General features: G+C 37.6%; 1 protein-coding gene and 1 non-coding gene across 20 annotated transcripts in view; one reads left to right on the forward strand and one right to left on the reverse strand.

The window, feature by feature from the left end:
* The window catches only part of ROBO2 (roundabout guidance receptor 2), a 1,433,919-nt gene that overhangs the window by 731,236 nt on the left and 677,520 nt on the right, over positions 1–25,163 (forward strand). The window lies entirely within an intron of this gene.
* TRNAL-GAG (transfer RNA leucine (anticodon GAG)) lies at positions 19,110–19,185 on the reverse strand. Its single transcript has one exon. It is a non-coding gene; the product is annotated as a tRNA-Leu (tRNA).

Below are 25,163 nucleotides of genomic sequence, written 5' to 3' on the forward strand. Positions count from 1 at the left end.
TCAGCATTATCCGATATGAGTATTGCTACACCTGCTTTTTTTGGGATGTTATTTGCTTGGAGTATTGTTTTCCAGCCTTTCACTTTGAATTTGTTTTTATCCTTGTTACTTAGATGGGTTTCCTGTAGGCAGCATACAGTTGGATTTTCTTTTTTAATCCATTCTGCTACTCTGTGCCTTTTTATTGGTGAGTTTAATCCATTTACATTTAGTGTAATTATTGATACTTGTGAGTTCCCTATTGCCATTTTATATCTTGCTTTCTGTTAGTTTTGTGTCTTGTTTGATCCTTCTCTTTTGTTTTTCTATCTTTTGTTTTTATTTGGTTGTATTCCATACATCTTTCCTCTGTTGCTATCTTTTTTATCTCATGTGCTTCTGTGGTGGTTTTTTCAATGGTGGTTACCTTTGAGTAATGAAAAGGGTCCCTACCCTGTTCATTGTAGCGAACTATTTTGTGAGTACTTTTGCACTCCATCGTCCTTTGCTACTGTTAATCTCCGTCTTCTCCCCCTCTTTCTTTTTGTTGTTGTCACAGTTTAAATTTGGTTTTATTGTGTTCTTCTTGGAGCTTTTACTTGTGGCTCTGTTTTTTTTTGTTCTTTGTATCTGATTGGAGAACCCCCTTTAGTAATTCCTGGAGTGGGGGTTTTCTGATGATAAATTCCCTCATCTTTTCTGTATCTGTGAATGTTTTTATTTCTCCTTCGTATTTGAAGGATAACTTTGATGGGTATAGTATTCGTGGCTGAAAGTTCCTCTCTTTCAGGACTTTAAATATTGGGGTCCACTCTCTTCTAGCTTGTAGAGTTTCTGCTGAGAAATCTGATGATAATCTAATGGGCCTTCCTTTATATGTTGTATTCTTCTTTTCCCTGGCTGCCTTGAGAATTTTTTCTTTGCTGTTGGTTTGTGTCAATTTCATTATGATATGCCTTGGAGTAGGTTTGTTGGGGTTAAGAAAACTTGGAGTTCTGTTTGCTTCTTGAACTTGAGGCTTTAGTTCTTTCCACAGGCTTGGGAAGTTCTCATCAATTATTTGTTTAAGTATGTTCTCCATTCCATTTTCTCTCTCTTCTCCCTCTGATATACCTATTATTCTTATGTTATTCTTTTTGATGGAGTCAGATAATTCTTGTAGGGCTATCTCATTTTTTTTAATTTTTGAGTCTCTTTCTTCTTCTCTCTGTTGTGCCTCAAGTTGCTTGTCTTCTATTTCACTAATCCTCTCTTCTATCTGACCTGTTCTATTAGCTAAGCTTGTTACTTCGTTTTTCAACTCGTGAATTGAGTTTTTCATCTCTGTTTGATTTGTTTTTATAGTTTCAATTTCCTTGGACATATATTCTTTGTGTTCATGGAGTTGTTTTCTGATCTCCCTATATTGCCTTTCTGTGTTTTCTTGTATATCTCGGAGGATTTTTAGGATTTCTATCTTGAATTCTCTGTCATTTAGCTCCAAGGTTTCCAATATATTAAATTTTTTCTCCATAGATTTTTCCTCATCTAGCTGTGTTACCTCTCTTTCTTTTGTATCCATGATATTCGATTTTCTCTTCCTTAATGGCATCTGAGGGTGGTTTTGTTGATAGTATTAATGAGATTTAATAAAGAATAAAAAGTTAAAAAAAATAAAAAAATAACAAATCGAAAAGAGTTGTTTTTTTTAAAAAAAAATTAATAATGAAATAAAGAAAAATAAAATAAAATAAAAATTTTTAAAAAAGGAAATTATTCCCCCCCTCTTTTTTTCCTCTCCTCTCCTCTCCCCTCTTTCTTGAGAAAATCTTGTGGTGGACTGTGAGTTATAACAAACAATGCCTGTGATGGAGGGCCTGAATTGGGGAAAAGTAATAAAGGGGCAAAAAAGAGAGAAAGAAAAAAAAAAAAAAAAGGAAAAAAAATAAAAGAAAAAAGAAAAAAAAAGAGCGTATGGACCCACAAAAGCAAATAAGGAAAAAATTTGGGTCAAGAATAAAATGATTTGCTTTTAGGTGTTGGTTTTCTAAGAGTTATGATGAGAGGAATAAGAGGAAAATGGAAAAATGGGGGGACAAATTAAAAACTTACTATTGTATTTAGTGGAACAAGAACTAGATAATATGGAGAGCCAGGGATGGGAGCACTGCTAGTGAGTTAAAAAGGTGAAGTAAAAACCCCCCAAAATGCCACAAACATAGGTTTGAGTCCCAGATAAGATAATTTGTTTGTTATTGAGGTTTGAATGAGAGGAGATGTAAAGGAGAAAGGAAGAAACTAATATAGAGGGAGAAAAGAAAGAGAGAGAGAGAAAAAAAGAGGGAACCACTAAAAGAAGAAAAAAGAAAGGAGAGAGAGAGAGAGAGTTAAGGGTTTTGGAGTGCAACCCTCATAGAGAGAAAGGAAGAGAAGAGAAATGATAATGGGAGATGTAACACTTATGGGTAGTGTAGTTCAAGGAGAGGAGAGAGTAAGACCGGCAGAGAGTTAATCGGCCAAATTGGAGGAGGAAAAAAAAGTCTCAAGAATGAAGATAAGAGAAACAAACGAACAAATATAATAAAATGGGATAGGTTATAAAGTCTGCAGATTATTCTTGATTTTGAGAGGTTATCTTCTTGCTTTTTCTTTTCTCTCCCTCTTCCTGGTTGGTGACTCTGTACCCCGGGTTCTGCCCCTTTGGCACGCTCAGGTAGAGGTTTGCAGTTGATAAGTCTCTATGGCAATGTCATGTATTGTGCTTTATTCTCGTTGGGAGTCGAGGCTCATTAGCATTTATAGGCTCCGACAATGAGAGAGTCCATGTTCCTGGAGCCTCTCTCCTAGTCTTTCCTTCCTCAATTTGTAGCCTCATAATCCAGCTATGGGGTTGCTGCTGCCTCTGCCTGGAGAGTAAGAGGCTCAAAGAGCTGGCCACTCCCCACTCTATTTCCACTCAGCACAGGGCTCTGGTTAAGGCTCAGTCAGTCAGAGCTGCTAGCATAATCAGGCGGGCTTTCCGCCCACTCAAAGACCTCTGGCTCTGCCACTCTATCCGGTAACACAAGCGGGCGCCCACTTCCGGGGCGCTTGGAGGAAACTCTCACTCACTGTCTGCAACCAGGATATCCGGCCAGCAGTCTCACGCTCTGAGTGAAACCCCCAACCGCAGGGAAAAGTTGCAGCGTTGGAATTGAGTCTCGCTCCGTCCCCGTGTGCGGCTTTTGCAAGGCGCTGGGGCGGCCCGAGATTCCGCTTTGGCCCACACAAAGGCCCCTGACTCTGCCCCTCTGTGCGATAACACGGGCGCGCACTGCCGAGGCACTCGAAGGAATCGCTCACTCCTTATCTGCGCGCGCAAACCAGGATATGAGGCCGGCCGTGGTTCCCTCTGAGTGAAACAGCCTCCAGCACGGAAAATCTCCACCGTTGGGATTAGTTCTCACTCCCTCCCGTGCGTGGCTTTCCCAGGGCGCTGGGGCTGCCCAGAGACTCTGCCCTCAGCCCACAGAAAGGCCTCTGACCCTGCCTCTCCGTGGGGCAACACGGGCACCCACTTCCGCGGCTTAGGAAGAAATCTCTCTTCCACTAACTGCGCACCGACCAGGAGACCGGGTAAAATGGCCGCTCTGCTTATCTTTCTTTGTTTGGGTTTGGCGCGAGTGTTAGCTTGTATTGCCCGGGTTGCCACAGGATCAGATTTTCCTCGGCTTGGATCTCTGAGCCACAGCCTGGTTCGGCCGTTTTTGCTGCGGGGGCCTGGATCTATTCACCCCCTTTGCCCGCCTCAGTTTCTATATTCACAGTTACCAGAGAAAGCCGCCCTGTTTAGGTTAGTGAGGAAGGCGGAGCATTTCTTACTCCCTATTTCCTTCGGGGTTTGGTTATATATTTAGCCAATTTTTCACTCAATCATACCTTTGGGTGTATTGCGAAGAATCTGGAAGCTCCAAGTATAGGTTTTTCTGTTTCTGGTTGAAGATCTTGTTGAGTTTTGGGGGAGATTTATCGGTATCGCTTCCTACTCCGCCATTACTCTGACGTCATCCCTACAAGTTGCTTTTTAAAAAGAAAAGTCTTTAAAATCATTTCATGCCAATATATATAAATCTAATCTACTACGTTTTTGAGTAGGTGCTAGTGTTTCATACCATGGATATATCATAATTTACTCATTCATATATCTCTGCATGTTAAGTTTGTATCAATTTTCTCTATTACAACAAATCCTGCATCGCAATTGTATGTATATGTTTAAAAATATCTGTGAGCCTGACCTGTGGTGGCGCAGTGGATAAAGCATTGACCTGGAAATGCTGAGGTCGCCGATTCGAAACCCTGGGCTTGCCTGGTCAAGGCACATATGGGAGTTGATGCTTCCAGCTCCTCCCCACCTTCTCTCTCTGTCTCTCTCTTCTCTCTCTCTCTCCCTCTCTGTCTCTCTCTCTCCCTTTATCTCTCCTCTCTAAAATGAATAAATAAAAAAATTTAAAAAATCTGAGATACATTTCTATAATACACGTTCTTAGAGGGAACTCATTGGGTCTAAGTATACATATTTTTTTTACAATGTTAGTACTAAAATATCTTTCCAAAAGGACTTGACTAATTTACATTAGAATGCTAATGCTTACTAAGAATTATATAAAATGTCATTATTGCAACTGGATTTTAACGTCTCATGATTTAACTCCATCTGATATATATTAATATCAGACTGAATGGTTTTGCTAAGATTATATCTTTTTTTACATTTTTTTGTATATCATACAAAAATTTTATTTGTCAAGAAGCTTTAGAAACTATCAGGAAACTTAAGACCAAGTTCTTGGTACTTCAAGCACATTGTAGTAATATTATAGCATGATTTTGTTTTCAGACTAGGCCTTGGCTGGGAACTCAGGGGATAAAGCGTCGTTTCAGTCCACAAAGGTTGCAGGTTCCATCCCAGGTTGGGGCATGTAAGAGAAGCAATCAATGAGTACACAACAAAATGGAACAACTAAGAGGAACAAGTTGATGATTCTCTCTCTCTCTCTCTCTCCCTTCCCCCTTTCCCTCCCCCCTCCTCTTTCTCTCTCTCTCTCTCTCTCTCTCTCTGAAATATCCCCAATAAAAAACAATGGTAGAGCAGTTTAATTTCTTGAACTTGAAATCTAGAACAAACAAATTCGAGTCCAAACTTAATTAAATATCGTCTTTTCACAACCGCTATCACAAAAAATTCAACTGAGGCCATTAATGTAAAAGACAACAGTATCTATTCATTTGAGAACAAGTGTTTGTTTAAAAGAATTTTCTAAGTGAAATTATTTGTAATATCTGTGTATGATTACTCTTGTATGTATGTGTGTGATTTATGTATATTCCAAATGAATTACAGATAAAGGTGGCAAAATCAATACCATTTGTGACAACTTAGATCAGATGAGAGAAAAATACGTGTGAATCTAACTCCAAATTCTTTTTCTTTGTAATTGAGAAAAATGGTGATACTATTGATTGAGACACATTTAAAAAGGAAGAAAAAAGGTATTTGATTGAGATTTAAGCCCTTTGCAACTGAGGAGATGAGGCATTACATATGTAAATAATACTAAGATGACCAACTATTTTACAATGAAAAGGAGAACAAAAATAAACTAAAGAAAACAATATTCTAAATAAAAAACATTTTATTTATTGCAACAATAATACACTATAATATGACAAATGCATAAAAAACATTTGTAATATTTTATATTGTAATTATGCTTACATGCCTATTAATTTTTAATAATAATTGTAAAAAAAAGTACTCATTTAGATATAAATATGTCACATCATATGCAATGGATCAACTCTGCATTGATAGAATACAGACATTTACAGATTAGTCTCCCAATATCAAAAAGGAGGACATGTAGGAGGACACTTTTCGAGGGAGGATGGAACTTACAAAAGAAGAACTGTCCTCCCTAAAGGAGGACGATTAGGTACCTTAATAATACTGAAGCTGTGTAAAAACAGTTATTAACGGTCATTACCAAAGATTGGCCAAGAACTTTTCTAGAAACTGAAGTTATAGTGATGAATAAAAAAGACAAAAATCTTTCCCCATTATCCCTAGGGGTATAAACCATAGGAAAACCTATTCTGGGAAGCAATCACAACAGAAGAGTGTAAACAACATAAACCATAGAAAGTTACAATGGTTTCTTGTTGCTTTGCATTTTTAGGTCTGTCAATTCTAGGCTATGGAGACAGAATTGAAAAACATCAGTCCAGATATGAATATCAGAGCCTTATTTCAGATTTGCATGAAGCCATTCAAAGGAAAATAGAATAAAAACTAAGCAGATCATTTAAAAGATGCTGATTGGGAAAGCTTCACAAAGGTTGAGGGTTTCTTTTTTTTTTTTTCCTGTCTTGTTTTCTTCTTTACCTTTTTCTCTGCAATTGGAATTATGCATATGACACAATGCAGAAACGCAAGGAATATTTGCTGAGTAGACATACAAACTATTGTTAACTTTTTAAAAAGTGATGATAAATGCATTTATAATAAAATCAGCAGTAGGGACACTGAAACATGTTGGCTGTGTGGTTAATTTCTTCGTGTGTCCAATGAGGATAAGCTAACTCTTCAAAAGAAGCATTAAACAAGATAATCTACTAAAAATATCTAGTCCAGTAACTGATTCATAAGAAGCAAAATAATGATAGCTTGTGCTATTATCACTGATGTTAATCTGTGGACAGTGAATTCTGAGCATAGGAATAGTCGTCCTCCCTTGACCAGTAATTTACTCAACCACTGAGAAAATTCACTGAGGGTTTCAGGTGATTCTCCATTTGAGGCTATAACTCTTTTTTTTTTTTTTCTTTCTGAAGCTGGAAACCGGGAGAGACAGTCAGACAGACTCCCACATGCGCCCCACCGGGATCCACCCGGCACGCCCACCAGGGGGCGACGCTCTGCCCCCCAGGGGGCGATGCTCTGCCCCTCCGGGGCGTCGCTCTCGGCAACCAGAGCCACTCTAGCGCCTGGGGCAGAGGCCAAGGAGCCATCCCCAGCGCCCGGGCCATCTTTGCTCCAATGGAGCCTTGGCTGCGGGAGGGGAAGAGAGAGACAGAGAAGAAGGAGTGGGGGAGGGGTGGAGAAGCAAATGGGCGCCTCTCCTATGTGCCCTGGCCGGGAATCAAACCCAGGTCCCCCGCACGCCAGGCCCACGCTCTACCGCTGAGCCAACCGGCCAGGGCCGAGGCTATAACTCTTTAACCGACTAACTTCTTTGAAAGTCAGGATAAAATTTTAAAACAATAAATCAAACCAAAATTTTTAAATAATTAAAAATTTTAAAACTCAAATTCAATGCTCTTTATATTTTTAATAATTGAACCAACCAAAAGAACCCAGGAAGGTAGGGGAATACTTTTTGTCCTAACTCTCTCTCTGGAACTTGATCCTTAAACAACGCAAAGATTAGGGGCACTCAAAAGTCTACATGGAACTTGGACTCCCCCTAAACTTGACTACTCATAGCCTACTGTTTCCCAAAAACCTTACTTGTAACAGTCAATGAAAACATATTTTGTGTACTATATGCATTATATATTGTATTCTTATAATAAACTAAGCCTGAGAAACAAATTTTTTTAAATCATATATTAATGGACCTGTGCAATTCAAACCCCTGTTATTCAAGAGTCAACTGTGTGACTGTGTGTGTGTGTGTGTGTATGACTATGTGAAGAAAACATGAATATCTAAAATCTTTTATTTCATAATATAGTTGTGCTCATTTGAATATGAAGAAAGAAAGAAAGAAACAAACAAACAAGCCTGATACATCAGGAACGTGCACAGATTACACTGCAGGGTTCTGGACCCTTGGAATGACTACTGCATGTCCTAGAATTACTCATAGTCCATTTGGAGATTTATGACTTCAGAGCGAGGAGACACCAAACAATGGAAATTTGCAAGTTCACCCTTTGAGACCTTACCTCTTTTCTTGGCTTTCTATTTCAAGGTGTCATAATTACCAACTTTGGCTGCATATCAGAATTACCCAATACATTTAAAAATACAGGTGTCCAGGCTCTGAACCAGAAACACTGAATTCAGATGGCTCAGAGTTGGCCTCGCAACCTTGACTGTGATCAACTCAGACTCTCCCGATGGTCATCTACTCAGGATTCCTTTCTGCGAAGCCTTCCAAATTCAGTCAGTTCGATTGTCCTTTTCATGGACAGCTTTCTATTAATTTGTCTTACATTTGCAGATTTCTGTAGCTAATTCCATTTCACTGCCTGATTGCAATTTTTTTTTTAGTAGAACAACTTATTTTTTACATTTCTTTCTTTCTTTCCTTTTTTTTTTTTTAGGGAAAATGTTTCAATTTTGATCTTGAGTATTAAAGTAAAAATTAGAAAATATTGTTGACCGAACATGTATTTGTTTAAGAAAAAAAAATTTGTTTCTATAAAAATCCTTTTAACTTTAAGCATTAGCCCACATTAGTCCCCTTAATACAATTTGCAATCACTAGGCATCGTATCACTAATCTAATAAGGATTGAAATATTTTTAAAGGAAAGTAGAAAAATAATAATAAAATAAATCTGATTATAGGTGCACCTTAATTTATAAGATAGATGTGTTTCTGAAAGATTGGCTGATGCGGTAACTTCTATTAACTAAATTGTATTTTCTAATTGACACAGGCTGATCATAGCAAAAGCATGATTCTTGGAGTGAGGAGCTAAAGAGAACAGGGTCTCGAGGCTAAAAAAGAAATCAAGCATCACTTCGATGTAAAGTTATTTCTTTAAAACCATAATTAAAGAAATATGTATATGAGATGTTGATAAAATAATACTTAATATGTCAAGAAACTGTGGACCTCAATTTCCATGTATATTAGTATCTAGATTTAAGTGAAGAAATGAAACCCAGAGGGCTACTTCCTTCCTGTTGGAGTAGTGTAGTATCTCTGTATCCTTTGTACAATGGTCTTTTTAAATATGCTCAACTTAAAACAAATTTTAATTAGCACTGATACTTCCATCACATTCTTATACTGTGAAACAGAAAATGATGCGGATTAAGAAGATGTTGTTACAAAAGGTGTTCCTAGAAGCTGGATTTTGAAAATGCATTTGCAGTAACCTACATTTTGTATAAATAGTATCAGTTACCCAGATTTGGTGTTTTGATAAACATTAGTTTCTCAATGGTTAATTTCCTTTCAGCAAGGTCTGCCCAGATAGTTTCAGGTTCATTGCATGTGAAATCTCATTCTCTTTAGTTTTGAGCCAGAATTTTACAGTGTATTAACATTTGATTGGACACATTCTAACCTTTTAATGCTGCTAAATTCACCTTGTAGTATCTTATTCAGTATTTCTCACACAAACAACCACCCAATGGAAGGCTTTTCCGTTTGACATTTCTCTCTCCAGAGCTACTTAAGTAATTTGTCCACTGAAAGACCCGGTCAAACTCTGATTATGTGCACAATAGCAGGCAGTGGGATTCAGTCCTTCCCGCTAGATCTGTGCTTGTCTAAGGAGCTGACTGAGATACAAGGTGAACTTCTTGCGTGCGTGACTCTTGAAGGGATGGTGGCCCTGGGTTTCCGCTCACAGCAGTTTCCACACTCACTTCCTAAGACGTGAGATCCCTGAGAACATGATTGGACTAACCCTCCTCACCATCAGTGTCTGTGTCTCTGTTTAAATTGGGAAGTTGCTGTTCAATTAAAATGTGAGGTGCTGCATCAGAAAGAAAAAAATAATAATAACCGGCTTTATTAAGGGAGTGAACAAACAAGGGCAGCTGGAGACTGAAGGTGGTCAAAGACCTCCTAAGTTTTGCCCCATTGTCACAGAGAAGCAAAAGTTCTGTGGGCTGTTGGGCCATTGCGGGGGGGGGGTAGGGGAGAAACAGACACATGGAGAGAAACCCTCAGATGAATAACCAGAGCCTAATTCAACATTTTGCTTTTCTCTTTCTTAGATGCTTGCTGAACAATGAATCTTTCGCTTCACTAATTACATGTCTATATTAAATTTGTCATGTTTATATTATCAGAAAATCAGAGATTATAATCATAAATATCTAATGAGTTCTAACGAACTTATCTTTAGAGATAGATATTTGTTTTCTAAATTGTATCCTTTCTACACATTAAGTTCCACTTTAAAAAAAAAGTTTCTTAGAAAAGAACATACTCATTTAAGAACAGAAGGAACCATGTTTCTGGCTACTATCAGGAGAAATCGTGTCATTACCCTCCAGTGCAACTCATCATAAAAGCTCTAAGGAAATAGTGTTTAAAATCAATTAACCAAGGAGGCCAAAATCAATTTAACAAGACTTAGCTAATGTTTTACTAAAGCGAACTCTCTTTTCTTTAAACATGATTAATATCATTTAGGTTTTGTTATTAGTGGTGTCACTTTTAAAAAGTGTGACCAATTTGTAATGAAAGGGCCTCTGTGTACACATATGGGATTTATGGGAAACACAGAAATTTAATGTGATACCAGTGATTATATCTTATTTTTTTTTTGCCTTTGATATTTTAAGAGAACACTCTATTTTTATTCTGTCTCCTTGGAATGTCTCCTAAAAGGTCATTGAAGGTTCAAAAGTATTTAACCTATAACCACCTGTGATATGAAAAACTCTATGCAAATGATATTTTAGGATGACATTTAAGAATGTTAATATTTGGTAGAATCATAAAAACCATTGAATTTTAGACTTACAAGGGGCTAAAAAATATATAAGCCAGTCATTTTCAGACCGTTTTAACAGCTTGTTTCTTAAAAGAACCCCAACATATACAAACGTTTCACATGCACCTGCTCTGACGGAAGGGACCTGTTATGTGAGCTGGCCCCACCGGCTTCCCTCAGCAGCACAGTGCCCCGAACCCACAGTTTGAAAACCAACCTCTCTGCTCACGTGATCTCTTATGTAACATAACAGCACACTCGTGTACCTGAAATATACCGTGATCCATATCTGGTGTTAATACTGTTCTTACGTCTGTCTTTTGCTTCTCACTACCCATATGCCTATGTTGTTTTCACCTACAGAGTCGTGTACTTTATATTAATTTGCTTTCTCAGATCATGGTGCCTCAGATCATGATCTATGTCTATTTTTTTTTAAAAAGTGATGTTTTATTGTTGGTTGTGAAAAATATACTTTTGCTATCTTCCTATGCATATAAAAAAACTCCCAGCCACCAAAAAACATCATGTGTATCTTTGTAAGTCCAGCTTCCGGTCATAGTAATAGCAATACCAACAGTCATGGACCTGAGGTGGTACCTCTATGTACATTAGAGGGAGTCAAATGAAATAGCCAGCATGTACATTTTCATCTACCGCAACATGTTCACGTGACTTAACCCCAACATCCCTTTTAATACTTCCAATGGCTTTGTAATGCACCAGACATCTCCATTCACTAGGTGTGAAATATGTTTATATGAAAGTTTTGGCCGAGACCTTATTTGCATATAAAAGTGGGGATTTGGCTGAGCACAGCTGCCTACACCTCATACTTTTCCTCTTACACCAAGCTTGCCTATATATTCAGATCATTTGAATGTATAAAGAGAGCAAGTTTGTTCAAAGTAGAACATAGTTCCGTGGATGCATGAGTTTAGGAAGCATTAATCTCTGGTAGAATATATATGTTTATGAACTAAGCTGAACTTCTTATTTTATAACGTGTACTAAAATTGTGATCAGAAATCAGTGGTATCGATGGAGACTTTTAGACTACCTCGTAAAGCTACACCAATATCAGCTGTCAATCTTATTTAATCTACATTCAGTATATACAATAATCTCAGCACATGTTATTATCAAGCCAGGAGATCTTTATTTTGTCTAGAATTTTGAACTAAAATAAAAGCATATTAGACTAAAAGCAACAGAAGAGGGCAATTAAAATGTGAGAATGTTGCCTGGGAAATTGTATCTACTTTCAGAAACTGTTAGGTAGAAAATAATTAGACTTTGTGTCAGTGTTTTAACATCTTTTAAATTAAAAGGAAATGAGTTAAAAGCAAAACAAACAGAACAGAAAACCTTCTACTGTTAAAGGAAGATAAAATAAATAGATGGGGGAAGTAATACTGATTTATGAAGAGATTATTTGACCCAATCAGAGATAACATCAAATGGCTGTCAGAACCCAGAAATTAAACTATGTATGAAGTAGATTGGACATGGTTTTTCTTTCATGATCATTCCAGGGTATTAGTTCAATAAAAACATGCAAGTGTTGTTTAAGCTGGAACAAACTGAGAAATTTTAACATTCTATTATATTTTGTTCTATACTTAGAAAAAGACTTTTGGGCCTCAAATAATTCATTTCTTAAAACAAAAAATGGTAAAATAAAAATGAGATATCAGAAAAACCTAAACTCATGAAGATTCTCACAGCACTTAGTATATTATTGATATGATTTTATTAATTTAATTACTTTTGTGTGGACATGCATCTGAGGAGCCCAATTTTATTATTAAATAAATGTTGTGATTCACATAAGTTTTTAAAAAATATTTTTTTCAATTTTTTCTTGATTTGTACTCTGATCATTAAAAAATACTATGCGCCTAAGGCTACATCTTTTAACACTTGGTTTTTGTTTTTAATTAAATTAATAGAATATTGAAAGCCTAGTCTAAATCCTCTAAATTACCTTCATATAGAAAATCAGTGAACATGATATACATGTATAGATAGATAGATGGATAGATAGTGTGTGTATATATGTATACATATAGATAGATATACATATGGTAATATATATACACACATATACATACGTGTTATACACACACATATATATCATACATATATGTATGGTAAGGGAAAGCTCTTAATAACAATATTTTAAATATATTACATTTACTCACATAAATAAACTCACTATAGAGACTTTTAAAAAATACAAAGTAATAGGATATAAGGGTAATCTGGGCTGCATCTCTTACCATTTAACAACTGTCACAGTTGATTCTGCCATTCTAAACTACCATGAAAAAAAACAGCCCACTGATCTCTGATCCAGAGGCATTCTTCCCCATGTCTGTGGTATGCCAAAAGGATTTCCTTCCACCTGACCTGTGGAGGTGCAGTGGGTAAAGCATTGACCTGGAACGCTGAGGTTGCCAGTTCAAAACCCAAGGCCCACCTGGTCAAGGCACATATGGGAAGCAGCTACTATAAGTTGATGCTCCCTGTTCCTCCCAACACCCTTTTCTCTCTCTCTTTCTTCTCTCTCTCTCTCTCTCTCTATCTCTCTCTCTCTCAAGAAAAGACACCCTTCCACAATAGAACATCTTTCTTTCTTCCATCAGTGAGCTAACATAGCAATGGTCCAATGCTAGAACCTCAAAGAGCTTAGAGTAAATTACAAATATTAAAACTGAGGAAGAGTTTTCTGTGGCTGAAGACATCAGGAAATTCTTCATAAGCAAAAGGGGCTTTGAAGGTAACGGGAGGGCGGAGGTAAGTAGGAAAAGTCAGATTGGAAGTTTCAGAGGCAGAGTGTCCGGTGAAACACTGTCAGAAGTGCCCAAATAGGTCCTTCATTTTCAGGATTTTATCACTTTTACTTTAAATGCTTTTTGAGTGACGTTCATCTGCAAGTGATTGTAAGTTTGCTAAGAAATTATTTGTTTCAACATGTCTGTGAAAAACTTTAAGAAAGAAGACTAAAGAGATTAGTTGGTTTCTATTAAGTGATAGTTCTACATTGCTTCTAGAAGTTAAGAATTTGGATTCTAGGTGCGGGCTGATTTGGTTTTAAACCCCATTCTACCAGTTCTACCTGATTGATCTAATAATAGCGATTAATGCTACTGAAAATTTGTTACTGAGAATGCAAAGTATCAGCATCAAGTTCATGTATGTAAAATGTTTACGAGCGTCGGCCTAGCGTGCGGAGGACCCGGGTTCGATTCCGGCCAGGGCACACAGGAGAAGCGCCCATTTGCTTCTCCACCCCTCCACCGCGCTTTCCTCTCTGTCTCTCTTCTCCCCTCCCGCAGCCGAGGCTCCATTGGAGCAAAGATGGCCCGGGCGCTGGGGATGGCTCTGTGGCCTCTGCCTCAGGCGCTAGAGTGGCTCTGGTTGCAACATGGCGACGCCCAGGATGGGCAGAGCGTCGCCCCTGGTGGGCTTGCCGGGTGGATCCCGGTCGGGCGCATGCGGGAGTCTGTCTGACTGTCTCTCCCTGTTTCCAGCTTCAGAAAAATGAAAAAAAAAAAAATTAAAATAAAAAAATAAATAAAAAAATAAAATGTTTACATAGCAAACATAAAGCACAATATTGATTCGGGTCGTTATCATTTTCAATATGTTGTTAGAAATTTTAAAATGGACTTTGCTGTTTTTAAATACTAAGAAGAGGAATAATTATAAAAAATAAAGAATAGGTTTTGGAAAAAATAATTTAAATGTTTACTTCACTGTATATTAAAATAGAAACTACATCTTGATTTTTATAACTAACTAAAAATAAAACCACAAGCAAGGAAGTAAAAACTGAGAACTGAATAATTTATCAAATATCTGGATGGGGAAAGTTTTCTATATTTAAAAGCATTAGTGACATACACAGTCTTATTCACAGCTTGTGAGTGTTAAACTATGTTCAAGTCAGTGTTGTTCATAAAAGGAGACGATAATCCTGGAAATTACCTAAATGTCCAATAATAAAGGAACATTAAATAAATGTGGTGTACCACCCACTCTAATATCACAGGCTATATACAAAATGCTATTTATAAGTTTAATGACATAGGAAAGTTTTCTTTTTCAAATGGTGAAATTATGAATTGTGTGATTTTTTTTTCTTTGTACTTCCCAGTATTTAAACATTTTCTATAATTAACAGTGGGAAATGCTACTTAAAAAGACAACTTGTAAATTAATATTTTTAATTGTGGTAAAATATACCGTTAAATAAAATTAAACCATTTTAGCATAACATAAAATTTACCACTTTAACCATTTTAAATATGCAGTTCAGTGTGTTTAGTACACATTGCTGTGCAACCATTATCGCCATCCACCTCCAGAACTTGTTCATATCCAATTAGAAACTCGGTCCCCATTAAATAATAATTCTCCATTCTCCTCTCCCCTCACACCCGGACAACCACAATCCTACTTACTACTCTCTTAATGAATCTGACTCCTTTAAGAACCTGTATAGTAGAATCAGACAGCGTTTGTCCTTTTGTGCCTGGCTTGAGAATTAATTTTTGCTTTTTTTTTTCTCTCCCTGAAAATAACAGAAAGTAAACGAAATAGTGGGTACAGAAATAAAATCATAAAAGGTCAAACATACTCGAAAAGATCCTTTAAAATGTAGTTATGTACAGTAACTTTAATAACCATGTATTTGTGTGTCGAAGGTTTTAGTATTTGTAGAGTTCAGGGAATTTAGACAATGTTGAAAGGATACAGCCTCTTAGTAACAAGCATGAAAAGAAACCTCCTTACCCCGTTATCAACATAGAATGATTTTAAAACACTTCTTTCAAACATAAAACTAGAAAGCAACAATAAAATTCTGCCTATGTTAGTGAAGCCCTCAAGCCAGAGTACTGGCTTTTTATTTCAATGCATCTGTTAGTCTAAGATATCCACAGCCAAATGGTCTTTAGAAATATCCAGATTGTACTTAAGTTACAGTACAGGCAGGCCCCGGGTTACAGACAAGATAGGTTCAGTAGGTTTGTTCTTAAATTGAATCTGTATGTAAGTTAGAACAGGTACACTTACCTATTAAAGGTAACTTAGACAGATGTTTGTGTTATCATAGTATTTATTTATACCTTTCTGTGCATTTAAATAAACATTTCAAATACAACCGTAAAGAATCTTGGATGATGCAGAAGATGATGGACTTGTTGGAAGGATGGGACTGGTGTTAGACAGTCAGGGTTTGATCCTGCCGCTGGGGTCAGTTTCTTAAAGTAGGCATCCAGGGAGGTTTGCACAGAGCTTTTCTTTTTCTCATCATAAATGGCCCTGTAGCCTGACCTCTGGCGGTTCGAAACCCTGGGCTTGCCCCGGTCAAGGCACATATGGGAGTTGATGCTTCTTGCTCCTCCCCCCCTTTCTCTCTCTCTCTCTCTCACTTTAAAATTAATGAATAAATAAATAAATAAACAAATAAAATAAAAAAAATAGCCTGTATGTAGCATCTCAGGTCTTCGGTAACGGTATGGTAAACTCAGGTGAACCTCTCTGTGTCGGGATCTCGCTCCTCTAACTCTGCCATTCCTGCTTCAATGAGATGAAAAACATCAGCTATCTCTTTTGTAGAAAACTTTTTTTCAATTCTGGGGTTTCGAGGTCCTCATTTTATTCCTTAAATGCTGTCACCTGCTGCTTTTGTTCCATAAGGTCTTTATTGGTTAGTTCTTTGCCATGGAAGTGGAGCAACTATGATATCATTTTCACTGATGTCCAACAGCAGTTGATTCCCAATAGCTCTTATGGTGCTGCCTTCATAAATATGAGTTGTGCACAAGTCAGATGTTTGTAAATCGGGGACTTACTGTGTGTGCGTGAGTGTGTGTGTATGTTAAATGTCTCAATAAAGAACTTATATCTAAATAAATTTTAAATTAAAACTATAGTATATTTTATAGTTACAGTTAACCACTTTAATTCAGTTGTTTGAAGTACAGAATTGTGGTATTTAATGACATTCCCTTCAAAGCTAGTGATTGAGATGCTCTATTTGTCATGTACGCTTATTACATGTATACACACAGAAGCTTAGTTCCACATAGCAGGGACACACAGACTCCCGTGGATGCTTTCGGTTGTCAGAAGTTTTCAGTATTGCCCCAAAAGTGCTGCTTTACTGTTTTTGCTTAGCGTGACTCTACCCAGTTCCAGTTCTGAATTTAAGCTAGGCAGAAATTGTGTCAATATTGTAACATCGATTGAGTTATTCTCTCAGAAATCCTTGAGAGGGGATCAGATGGTATTAGACACAAGAAGGGGCAAATCTGAGTCTCAGGAACATCAAGTGAAAAGATCTTAAGCCCCATGTGTTTATTGTTTTGAGTATTAGTTTCCAGCATTGAGTGAAACGGCACCGACAGCGAGGCAGAGGAACAGGCTCCTTGAGGGAAAGGGACAGAGCTCAACAAAGCAGAGTGATCACAGCTACGAAAAGGAGATGTCTGTGTATTCCACTAACACGAGCGTACATAATCCTATGAACCCGGTGTATAGAAAATGGGATACTTAGAGGAAAAGCCAGAGTTGGATTTGTAGACTTTATACTGAGAGAAGGAAACTCTGCACTCTTTCCTGAAAGAAATAACTGAGAGTTGGAGGTGTTGAGACTCTTTACCTGCTACTTGTTATGGGTTGCATTTTTGAATAATAATGGAGCAAAAGAAGAGAGAAAAGAAATTTGAAATTTGATTTATAACATGAATCTTAGTGTTGCCATTTTGAAACCTTTTCATATAACTAACTGTTGTTCCAAAAATTCACATCTCTCTTTAGAATTTATGGCTTGATCACATACCAGAAGAAGAAAAGACATGATTTGGAATATAAGAACAACATCAAGTGAACACATCGAAGCATTAGGGAATGACCACTAGTTTGACCTTTTCTTTCTTTCTCCTCCCTCCCCCTCCTTGGGCTCTTTTGAAAAGACAGATCTGTCCTTTGGCAGTAAATTAATTTTGTGTGCCTTTTTTTAAAAAAGGCAGGAGACAGGGTGGCTAGCTTGTCTCTTGAGAATGGTTGATTGTCATGAAAGGAAGTGGCCATAAACCTTTATCACAAAATATTTTACTCTAATGAAAAATAATTCTTTCAATTTTTTGTTAATAGATGTTTTAGGTCAATTAATGTCATTTGCATTCCAACTCTTAATTATTATTTTAGGCTTGTCTTTATGAATGACTACTTAAATCTGCCATCAGCTCATAAGACTCTTCCAAAATTATTATTTCTTTTATGTAGGGTTCTATCATGACGTTCCTCCCTGAAAACAAAATATAATCCAATGTGTCCCAAGTGGCATTAATAATTAAATTTGTAAAAAAGTTTTCCAGTTCGTTTGGTGTAACAAATTCAAATATAAATTTATTTCCAAGGGCAGAACCAAAGTACTGTCCTGCAGGGACTTGGAAATTTAGTTAACATGATAACTAACAAAAGTTTCTGAAAAAAAAAAATAGACAAATTGCACCCAAGGGAACACAAAAGGGGATGACATAAGGTTAGACAAAAGATGCATAATTTAAGTAAATTTCTTTTGAAATGCAAACAACCTCAAAAATCTTCACAGCTGTTTTAGGGGAAATCTCCTGGGTGGTATCATTTGTACACAGGGGTCTGAGAACAGGCCGGGAGGGTGCTAATAGCAAGGCTTGCAGTCTCATTGTTTAGGGATTAACATCTAGCAATCCCGGGAGCATAGACTGCAGATGCCCTCCTAGATCCCTGCGGCACACCTTGACAAGCCTCTTCCCTTTTGCGCCTTTCAGCTTGATGTTTTTACACTGTTTTATTTTTTAAGAAGCACCCGATAAGCAAATAGCCTCAACAGTATCTACAGGCAGACACAGTCCTGCTCTTAGGAACTCAGTGTTTCCATTTCTTTATTTTAAAAAATTGGTTTCATCATGATAGCGGCAAGCACCATCAAATCAACAGTCAAAATAAGTGCTCATTGTGAAGAGATACTCTAACCACAGCAGTATCTGTGCTCCTACGTGGATTTACGAATCTGTTCCTTGTTTTACACATGAGATCCTATTGTAGTTTCCTTCGATCTTATTGCCTTTTTTTTTTTTTTTTGGTATTTTTTCGAAGTGAGAAGTGGGGAGAAAGACAGACTCCTGCATGCGCTCGGGATCCACCCAGCATGCCCACCAGGGGGCGATGCTCTGATGCTCTGGCCATCTGGGATATTGCTCTGTTGTAACCGGAGCCATTCTAGCACCTGAGGTGGAGGCGATGGAGCCATCCTCAGCGCCTGGGCCAACTTTGCTCCAATGGAGCCTTAGCTGCAGGAGGGGAAGAGAGAGATAAAGAGAAAGGAGAGGGGGAAGGGTGGAGAAGCAGATGGGCACTTCTCCTGTGTGCCCTAACCAGGAATCGAACCTGGGACTTCCATACCTCAGACCGACACTGTACCACTGAGCCAACTAGCCAGGGCAATCTTATTGCTTTTTAATAATGCAATTCTGTAGAGTCCTTTAGTATCCAAAGAGAAAGTCTCACCTTTCTGATATCCATATCTGTATCATTATAAGCGGTTTTATATCAGGGATGTTAGAATCCTCTTTTTTTTTTTTTTTTTTTAGTTGAGTGTTGTGACATTAGAACAAGGCAAGTGCATTATCCATTTGTAATGGAACAGATGAAGCAGCTACCATGAATGACCACAACTTTCCTGTCCACAGTGGCCCTACAGAAAGCTGCTAGCTCTCTGACAGCGTCACGTAATCAGGAGCATAATGGACGAGACCAGATGAGCCAGTTAAAGGAGAGCAAAATGAACACTTCGGACCACAGTTTTCAATGTAACTTTATTTCACGGAATCTGAAATGTGAAGCCCTGATTTTTGATCTATGAAGGGCTCAAGCCTGATTTTTGAAACAAGAGTTAAAATGTTTGGCAATGTCTTAGTACATGAGCAAAGTACATACCAGAATGTCTATTCTTAGGCAAAGTGGTCTTTGGAAGTCACTCATCCAGCTCCTTTTACAGATGAAGGAACTGAAATCCTAATGGCGATGTGTGTAGATGAGGCAGAGGTTACTCCTGTTATAGCCTGGCATGTATCAGCCCTCAATACAGATTTGTTGAGTGAATGGATCAAATGAATCACCCTCCGCCCTCCGATTTTTCTTCCAACCACTGAAGTTTTTCATGACGAAGAAACCTCTCCAGAAGTAGGTGCAGGCATTTTGACCGAGATAATATATTCTGGTGTTTGTCTTGGCATAAAAGCCAGTGCTATAGAGAGCAAATTTTTTAGGGAGGAGGTTAATGGACTTGTATCTAAAAGAATACAGTCATACTGCTACTTATCAAGCATTCAGATACAAAACTAAATTACCCAGCAGTGAAAAGTCATGTAGCTCAAACATCAATTCTAATTTAAAAGCATTTCTGGAGACAAAGCAAAATATAATTCTATTCTTCGGTTGAGGCAGTACTATTTCGAGGAAAATTAATACAGAAGTCTGACAAACAACAATGTTAACAACCCCTTTATAAGGCTTCCTGATGACAACAGTGATGACAACATCATACTACAAAAAACCAATCTCAGCTTGAGGGAAACAGGCAGAAAGAATCTCCCTGAAGTCCCCTATGCAGTTAGGTCTGTTGTCAGGGTGATGGTCTGAGCACTCAGAAATTGACATCTCAAGTCAATTGAGGATTGGCGTTCTGTATGTGGGAGGGGCCCACGGTGAATTGCTGAATCAACTCTAGCTTCCAAAAGTCAACAAAAACACAAAGACGTTACTAATTTGAATATTCAAGAGGGCGTATACAGTAAATTGGACAATAAATGTAAGACCAAATACATGGAATTTATTAAGTTGCTTTTACTCTTTCAATATTGTATGACTGGAACTGTTACAAAAAAAAAAAATCTCTGCTACATTTATGTCTGCAAGGTACTTTCTTGGACTGCAACAGTTAGTAGACTCCTCTAAGAATTGAGCACTTAGGGACCACGGAGGGTCAAGCTCAGAACTCCAGGAAGGGTATCAGTCAAGGACTACTCTCTGACCGCTTCGTATATTTAATTAAGTGGAGGTGGGAGGAAATTATAGCCAAACTGGCTCAAAAGCCCTGTGGTGGGAACAGATGAGGATACATCTCCGTTTCCTTACAAGACAAAAGTGAAGTGGGTGGAAAGAAATCAGAAAGAATACTTGATGAGAGGTACGAAGAGAAAGGAGAGGAGCGAAGCATGAGGAACCCTGTGTCTTTCTCTGGCTTTCCTTTCAGTGAAATAAACTCACCACGTGCCCCTCTACGTCCCCGCCCTCCCGCTTGCCTGTCCGCCCTCCTTGGCTTGCCTTTTCTTCTGTTTCATTTCCTTTCTCCTCTTCATATCTGACTGAGGCAAACCTACACGGAACTGCCTCTGAAATCCCCTACGCAGTCCACTAATGACCAAAGCTTTTTCCAAGTTAAAATGTTCTGCACTCCTTCCTGCTAGCCAGAAAACAACAATTAACAGTCAAATTAGTTAACACGGTTTAAGGGGAAATTAACTGGATTCCGATGTCAATCAGGTTACAGCACTCTGTCTACTTTTGTTCTCTTTTGTTTAAGTTACTTGACTACTCCATATTGTGCTATTCATAATAGATTTTTCTCTTCCTCTGATCTAAGTCCCCTCCAATCTTTGGTAAACTATCTGACACCCTTGTCTACTTTTTTCCCTGGTTCTAAGTGTCCGAGGCATCTCAATCCCTTCTGACTCCAGCTCCATGCTAACATGCCTGGAGCTGTGTGGCCGAATGTTTTTGAACATGTTGCTTCCTTTCACAGTTTTGTAATATCTAACTTCTCTCTCTCTCTCTTTTTTTTTTAACCTTTGGTGATGATAGGACAACTGATCATTTCTCTCTTGTTTCCAGCACCTTCCTTTCACAGGGAGGCTTTGGTACAACTCACAGCACTCAGTACTGTGCCAAGTACTCAGCATCACTGATTACCATACAGACTTAGGAATTTGGTGCAAGATGTTGATCTTGAGTTCATGTCTTTCTCTGTATAAATATAGCTTGTGCCACATTTCAAGCTTTGCTAGGGCTGTGGCTTTAGACTGAAAGTAACAGACTGACGGGATGATGAACTTTAACTGGATATAAGAGGCCCAGCTTCTTATGTGTATGTGTGTGTGTGTGTGTGTGTGTGTGTATGTGTGTGTGTGTGTGTGTGTCCTCATTTGTTAATGATTATGACTATGGCTCCTGTTGGGGCTAATGTACACATGAAAAAGTTGCCAAGATGGATCATGTGTTTAGAGAGTATTTTGTTTCTTGCTTTTTTTATTTTTAATGGAAGAAAACTGATGTGGAAAATGGACTGACGACAAAGAAATCAAGATTTGGCTAATTCTATTCTTTACTTTAAAATAGGAAAGCTGTAAAAAGATGAGAGTTAAGCCTTATTGCTCTCTAAGGTTACATTAAATAAATCAACAGAGGAAACAACTTAAGTTTTTTATTCACTGTCACAGGCTGTTGTGTAAATCGGTTCTGTAATAACCTTTACTACATTTTGCAAGAGTGATTCTGTAAAAAACACCAGTAAAACCAGGACTAAATATTTTATTTAATAGTTCCACATAGATCACATAGTATTTAGTATTTTTTCTAACATATTCATGGTATAGTGATTTTTTTATATTTTCATGATTGTAATTGTATGAAGAACTTTAAATGTTCTAATATGTATATAACTGAGTTTTAATCAGAAACCACTGGAAGTAGCAATGACAATTAACAAAAGATAATATCTAAATTCTAAAACTGCCTAGGATAAATCAATATAAATTTTAAAGGCTAATTTATGCTAAGGTAAAGTTTCTATTATTAATTTAAAATGACCTTCTATACTTGAGCTATATAATGAGATTATAATAAATGACCTTAAAGATACCATTCCATTCTGAAATTTTGAAATAGATTCTCTTAAAAAAACTTGTTAAATTTAATTTTTCTTTTTATTCTTTGTATTTAGATATATTTGTGTCTATTTATGTGTATGTACATGCATAATGGACTTTTGATTTAAAGAGATTTAAAATGTACACTACCATTTTTCCCCCCCAAAAGCTTCTGCAAATTCATCATTCATCTACTTGGCTTTAAAGAAGTAAAAAGTTGGCCTAACCCGGTGGTGGTGCAGTAGATAGAGCATTGGACTGGGATGCGGAGGACCCAGGTTCGAGACCCCAAGGTCGCCAGCTTGAGTGCTGGCTCATCTGGTTTGAGCAAGGCTCTCCAGCTTGACAAGCCCAAGGTTGCTGGCTTAATAAAGGGGTCACTTGCTCTGCTCTAGCCCCCTGATCAAGGCACTTATGAGAAAGCAATCAATGAACAACTAAGGTGCCACAACGAGGAATTGATGTTCCTCATCTCTCCCCCTTCCTGTCTGTCTGTCCCTATCTGTCCCTCTCTCTGTCTCTGTCACAAAAAAAGGAAGTAAAAAGTTATTTTCCTATTTTTATTTAAAACAGGCAGTGACTATACTAATTTCTGAGGGCTGCCATGATGAAGTTCCACAAACTTAGTGGCTTAAGAAAACAGACACTTATTCTCCCATCATTATAGAGGTTAGAGAGTCAAGGTGCCGGCAGAAGCATACTCCTTCTCAAGGCTCTAGGGAAGAAACTTTCAGTGTCTGGTGGTCCTAGGCATCCTTCTGATTGGGGGGCACGACTCCAGTCTCTACTATTGTCTTCACATAGCTGCCTTTTCCTTTTGGTTTCAGTTGCTGTGTCCAAATTTCATTTTTTTTTAAAGTAAGATACTATTTATCAGATTAGGGTCCAATCTACTTCAGTATGGTCTCATTTTAACTTTATTATATTTGCAAGTACCCTAATTCCAAATCAGATCACATTCTGAGGTTCTTGGTGGACATGAATTTGAAAGACCCGACTCACCCAGTTCAGAAACTTATAATAATCAGATTTTCTCTTCAGCCTGTAATAACCCATAGTCATAATACATTTAAATAATTTCTTCCAAAAGCAAAGAATTCTACAGGAAGTGGAATTGTGGGAGAGTAAATATGGCTAGTGAACAAATATTTCCAGCTTTCTCCCATCCATAAAGGGGTAGTGTGGTGGGTCTTGTGTCTTGCTTCAGTAATGAAACATAAGAAATTGTGTCATTTGTTTCCAGACAAAGTATGTAAGAGCCATATTTTGATTTTCCATTTGTTCAGAAAATGAGTGCTTCAGCAACACAGGTTCTGAAATGAGGATGACATAGACTAGAATATGCAGTACACTCACAATATACTAAGAGTAACTTCTGCTTGAGATTTGGGAATTGTTTGTAGAATATATACTGTCAGTGGGCATCATGCAGAATTGGATCTTGGGGTTAAAAAAGAAACCATTCAGTTTTATGTATAATGTATGTGTATAGATACATAATATGCAGTATACAGTCATAACAGTACACAATCATATATAATTCTATGGGAGACATGATTAGGACAAAAATGTCTAAATATATCACTAAGGGAGTAAAAAAAAAAGAAAAAAAAAAAAAGAACTTTTAATCCAACCTATCCTGGGTGATACCACAGCCTTGTTGACACAGGATAGGAGTCTCAGCTTGAAATAATGACACTTTCAAAGTTCTGTCATTAATTTAAGTTTTCATGAACTTCTCTCAATTTGGGGGTTAAAAAGTAATACCACCCTTATATGCCTTATGATAATTAAGTAAGACCATTAATATAAAAGTTTTATTACAGTAGTTTCCGCATATTTTTTAAAAATTAGGTATAATATTAATCACAACTTATTTATTATTTAAAAATGTTTATTTACTGATTTTAGTGAGAGAAGGAGGGGGGGAACATCCATCTGTTCTTATAGTATCTGGATGGGGGATCAAACCAGCAATCTCTGTGCTTTGGGACAACTCTCTAACCAACCAAGCTAGTCGGCCAGGATTAATCACAATTTCATGTACTGTGAGGAAATAACATATCCACTTAAACCTTAGACAGTATTAAAACTAACTGAATATATTTGTCAGGATAGGCTTAGTGATGAAACAAAGAATACCATAGATTTCTATAATTCAATATATTATATACATGATTTATTGTTCAACTCACAATCTAAAGCAGTTGGCAGAGGGTGAAATCATCTGCTCCACACATTCATTTATTCTACCTGGTGGCTTGGTGTTTTCTACAGGGTTTGGCATTCCGGTGAGTGACAGAACAGTCAGGGCACTGGGGTGACGTGGGTGGCATCCGAGAGACCAGATCTAAGTGCCCGCATTTCACTGACCAGATCTTACCCTGTTCTAATCTAATACAAGAAGGGTCAGGAAGTTTGGCCAAGCTCTTTGGAATAAAGAAAGAAAATGATTCTAGGTTATCACATAGCTTGTCTTTGTCATCACAGTGGA

Source organism: Saccopteryx bilineata, chromosome 8, assembly GCF_036850765.1.
Source record: "Saccopteryx bilineata isolate mSacBil1 chromosome 8, mSacBil1_pri_phased_curated, whole genome shotgun sequence".
In the NCBI taxonomy this organism is placed as follows: Eukaryota; Metazoa; Chordata; class Mammalia; order Chiroptera; family Emballonuridae; genus Saccopteryx; species Saccopteryx bilineata.